At 32.1% G+C, this 5,554-nt stretch overlaps 1 long non-coding RNA gene across 1 annotated transcript; it reads right to left on the bottom strand.

Annotated features, from left to right (window-relative positions):
- Positions 1-601: 601 nt before the first annotated feature.
- LOC143073379 (uncharacterized) lies at positions 602-3,825 on the bottom strand. The gene is made up of 2 exons (XR_012977488.1): positions 2,976-3,825; positions 602-1,171 (listed from the first exon to the last, which is right to left on the bottom strand). It is a non-coding gene; the product is annotated as an uncharacterized LOC143073379 (long non-coding RNA).
- Between the last annotated feature and the right edge of the window lie 1,729 nt (positions 3,826-5,554).

Genomic DNA, 5,554 nt, shown 5'->3' with positions numbered 1-5,554 from the left:
GGCTGGCTTCAGTTATTTGCAATATAATCCACCAATGAGCCCCCACCCTTTGTCGGACTGTAACAATCATCCCATCAACCAAATATTTTGAAACATATTTAGAATTCAAGAAACAGACAAGTCCATGAAAATGAGGTTAAGTTCAGATAAATCCTGCAAGACAGACATATTTGTTATTCATTTATTATTTTGTACATAAATCACCCATTAGTTTTCTCATTTTAAATGTTTTAAATTGTTCATTTGTCATTTCGAGACCTTTAAAACCAACTATGCAGAATATGTTTTACTCATTGTTGAAGTCCATATGGTGACCTACAGGTATAGTTATTTCTGTGTTATTTGGTCTCTTGTGTCTCATTTACAATCATATCACATCCTCTTATTTGATATTTTAATTTGTGATAAGACATTTATTAATCATTTTGTACACCAAATATACATGAAGATGACCTATTGATTACACAATATTGACTACTACATGTACCTATTAGTATTTATTATTTTTGAGTATATGTCCGACATGCTGACGACGGACAGTCAATGGTATACCATAATATGTCATGAAAACTGGTGTTAAAAAAAAGGCTCAACTAAATCAAATTTTTGAAACGTGATTGATTTTATTCCTCTAATATCTATGAGATCAAATTTATAAAACATCTATTAATATAATTAATTTCAATGTACTAGTATACATGTAAGAATTGTTGCCATTTATACATCATGTACATGTACAATCATTAGCTGATCAGCTCTATATTTTCTTTATTTTTATTCTCCTTCACTGTTTGATTTATAAGAGTAGACTCATATATATGATCTGTATTCATCATTGGGACAGGTAGCTATATATATAGGTGAAGTAGGTCCTTTTAATTTGATTTTTTTAAAGGATTTTGACAGCACTAAAGCATATACATGTAGTTCCAATTTATAGTTGATCTTAGCTCCTTAAGTGGATTGTGGCAACCTATATTGCATATATACATGCAGAATGTTGTTCTTAAGTTTCAGCACTTTACGCATAGTTTCCGGTTGCAAGACTAGAATATGATACTGGCTTCTCATGAAATTCTGTCAGTACTTTGCCAATAGTTTCCAAGTAAAGTTGAACATTCCAAGCTCACTCCTTCCATTTGCAATGTACATGTACAAATGTACTTGCAGCCTGAAATTAAATATCAGAGTAATTCTGTCAGAAAATCAACAATTATTGACATTCAAAAGCATATAGATGTAGACTAGTTCATAATGGTAATGTGTCCATAGGACACAGATGAGCAGCCGCTTGCATATAAAGGATGAAAAGGGTGACACCACCCAAATTTGTACTTGATCTGAGTGTTGTTGTAGTAAGCATTGCATATAAGTTTCAGAACATTTGGATGAAGCAAACTTGTGTTAAAGAAAGGAACAAAATTTCAGCATTTTTTTAATTTGTAAAGGGGCATAACTCTAGAAAAGTAAAAGCGACCCCACCAAAAATTCAAACTTCATGTGTGTTTGTTGGTACAATGTAGTAAGCATATATATATGCATTAATTGTGTATTAGTTTCATAACATTGGTAGAGGCAAACTGAAGTTGGAGAACAGAAACCAAATTTGGGGGGTACATGCAAGTTTGATAAGACTGACAATGCAAGGGTAACCTTAAAAGAACTAAAATGGTCTAAATTAATATGTGTTTATTTGATAATAGGTTCGTTTTCATTTATTTTGTTTTCCCTCGAGAAAACATAAAATATTTTTTTATAATTTAATTTGGTTGAATATACATGTATATCGAATTTCTGAACAGAAAATAATGAAAATGAGACACAAAAAAAATATAACCAAAAAATAAACCTGTGATAATACTGCTTCTATTGGTACCAGGATGCTTAAAATCAATCCAAAATATTTTTTTTTTGAAAAAATGTATACACCTATAGTTGTTAATGTCTGTGTCATTTTGGTCTTTTGTGGATAGTTGTCTCATTGGCAATCGTACCACATCTTCTTTTTTATATTATATACAATATATATGAACAGCTAAAAATCTCAAGTGACAAATACTTATGGCCGCATTCTGTACATATTTAACCCTGATACTTCTATTACTAGACCTTTAATAAGACATTTTTGTATACCTAACAGAATTAGGGGGGGGGGGGGTTAATGGTAAACAAATTGTGATTGATAAAGATGAATCCTTCGTTTGCCTCCTACTGTAGGGTTTATCATTTACAAATTAGGCCAATTATATCATATTCTCAAGAAAATAAAGAAGTCAATCAAACCCCAGACCTTAATAGAGGGGTGGACAGGGGTAAGGAGACAGGGGAATGAGGGATCAGGGAAAAGGGGGTATCTTTGAAATATATTTTGTCTTGGGGCAAGGAGATGGAAGAATTGAAGTAAAAAGGGGGGATTTTTAGAGTAAAATGGGAAGGGAAATATAGTTGGGGTCCAGGAGTAGAAACTGTCCCGATGGAAGTTATGGGGTACCCCACATACATATGACCCTAGTCCGAGATTTCTCTGACGTCCAACGGCTGTTTTGCCAGACAAGCTGGGGCTAATCTCGGACTAATATGAACCTAACTTGGCTACGAAATAAGTTATTAAAAATGATGATTAAAAAAGACTAATTCATTGACACTAACCACTGCTAACGGTAGCGTAAAAATGACAGTAGATGTCATCCCTTCCTCTTCGGCCGTTTGCACACGGATATTTTGCAAAACTGGCCAGACATGTTTACAACTTGTCTGTAAAAGGTAAAATAAACACATAAATAAGATACCAGCTATAACGATCTATAATATTAAACATGGAACAGAAATTGAGCCCGTGCAAGGTTTCAGCCGCAGTGATTTTCAACAGTATCGAGTATTTTGAGACAACCCCCAAGTTTGTATTTTTCGTTATAAAGATAACATTTGGCTGCCTAATATATCGAAATCTATGTTTTCTTAAGTAATAACTCTACCTTCATCGTTGTAAATTCGCCACAATGTCTGTTATGCATGTACATGGTCGTATTCATCAATATAGTATGCTGCTCGGCAATGGCGACCTTGAAATTCCTCTGGTCCGATAATGGCGCCAAATTAGAGGGAAGCAACTCGCGCCAGACAAAATTACCGTATTTCACCAAAATAATCAAAATTTCACATTTTGATAACAAACAGTAATACGATAACCACATTTATATTCAGCAATCGTTTATTAATATAATTACAAACATTATTTTATCAAAGCCATCAATAAAGAATTCACAATTAAGTAATTAATGGAGTGCAATGAAATTAGACCTTATGGGGTAGAGGGGTTAAACAAAAGCTCGTAACTTTTTTAAAAGCCTGGTGACCCCCATTTTATTTTACCTTAAAATGTTCGAAAAGTTCGTAGCTTTGACATATCTGTTTTTAAAAAAAATCTACCGGGGAAATTTTACGAAAAATCGATTAAACCAATATTTTTTGCCTTTAACTAAAATTAGAAAATGCAAAATTTAGACATTAATCTGAAAATAAAAGGATTTTTAAGTCAAAAACAACCAAGGGAAAGGTTTACATTTCAAATTCTAATGTTTTTTTCACATAAAAATCATACTGACTTGGTTTTAAAAGTCTTTGAATTTGATGTAACGGTTATTGTTGGAAGGGTGGGCATGTTTGGAAATAGGGTCAAAATCGCACTTTTCGCTTCAATTTGAGGAGAAAACGAGCCTGGTGACCCCCTTTTTTCTTTGCATTTTTGGATTCAGCATAAAAAAATCTACAGAATATGTGAAAATAAAAAAATTCTACCGGGGGTCACTATTGGGGTGAGCCACCTTAACGGGGACTCTTTTTGGTTTTGCTTTGCTACACTGTGGCTAATTTTTTATTGTTTTGTTTTCTGAAGAAGTTTAACATAGTGATAGTCAACTATTTACCTTCTGTCATTTTCCTTTTTTCAAATTATATTCAAGTTTCAATTCCAACTCGTATTTATTATTCGTTTGGTTAGTCCAGTTATTATTCCCTATGTTTCGTTGTAGGAGGGTAATTTCTACATAGTTATCACCGGTAATTGCATTACATCTCTAAGGTTTTTTTTCTATAATTATACAAATAATATAAACGGTCTCAAGTTTCTGACAAGAACCCTAGTTTTATATAGACATATAAAAACAGGATTATTGCAGATGCATCAATGCGTAGAGCTTTAGTATTATAAAACAAACAAAAAACAAAAAAAAATAATTTGTTAAAGTCATAAGAAACCTCAAATAAGAAAAAATAATGCATACGTTTTTTTATAACGCAATGGATAGTTTTCTTTATTAAACTTATGTACATATACTTTATTCTGAAGAAAATTCTTTAATGTATTCATATTTAGAAGAAAATTACTTTATTTTAATTGCTTCCTCCCAGGAAGCTATTCCCCCAACATATTTACCGTTTGCAAAGTGACCTCAGTGTGACCCATCTCGTAAAAATCCGGTGATCACAATACGCATGGATGTCCTTAAAATAAACTATTATCTGAATTTACATGTTAAACACGTGCTAAATTTCCATGTTTTTTTTTGTTGTTTGGTGATTTTTTGTCGATTGTTGACAAACAGGTGACAATCGTTAAACTTCGGCTTCAAAACACGCACTTTAATTACCTGCCATATTTTCACAACAACACTGACCGATTGAACAAAATTAACGATAAATACGAAATTTACACGAAAAAATGATAAATTCGTGCACAGAAGACTAAGTTTATGATGTTTGTATGCATTGGTTCAAAAATTGGAAGAACATTATTTTTCACCGGTCACTCGTTTCTTATGACTTTAAAAAACAACCTAAGTAAATTGAAAACTTTCACCACATACAAAATGCTCATCATTCAGAAAGGAAAAATACAAAGAGGTCAGTAAAATAAAAAAAATCAGTCCACCTATACGCATTCTTGAAAAATGAAGTCAAGATCATAATTTTGGTTATACATTTTATAATTGAACATCTATTGCAATATCAACAAACTCTTCATGTAATTGATCTGGAACATAATGAAACTAACATAAAGTCAGTTATTAATGTCTTCAGTTATTGTAAAAGCAACTTGTTCTACGATGAACGCCTGTTACAAAATTAAATGCTTGTCTCAAATTCTTCTTGTATACTCTGATGAGTGTTGCCTCCGTCAAGAACGCATTTTTATCAAATAGATGGAATACATCATTATTAGTTTTAACTGTATCACCAGGAAATTCTGTTAGACCTTCAGTGATATTGAATGGTGCTGCTTTGTTCTGTTCCAGCGTTAAACTTCAAACTATAATAAAATCCACAAGAACCCGTATATTCTTCTCCTTGTATCGAACATTGTATTTTAAATTCTGAAAATCTGTCGTTTTCAATTTGCTGTCCAGATCTCCTTTCTTCTGTTATATACATATTAAATCTATGGACGAACGGGAGAACAATATACTTTACTATTAAGGTTAAGTAAATAGTTTTGTAACGTCAGCTTTTATACCAAATTGATGATTGAGTAAAAATTAGATTACTATTTTTTTTT

Source organism: Mytilus galloprovincialis, chromosome 4 (assembly GCF_965363235.1).
Source record: "Mytilus galloprovincialis chromosome 4, xbMytGall1.hap1.1, whole genome shotgun sequence".
NCBI lineage: Eukaryota > Metazoa > Mollusca > Bivalvia > Mytilida > Mytilidae > Mytilus > Mytilus galloprovincialis.
This window is presented reverse-complemented; position numbering and strand designations above follow the sequence as displayed.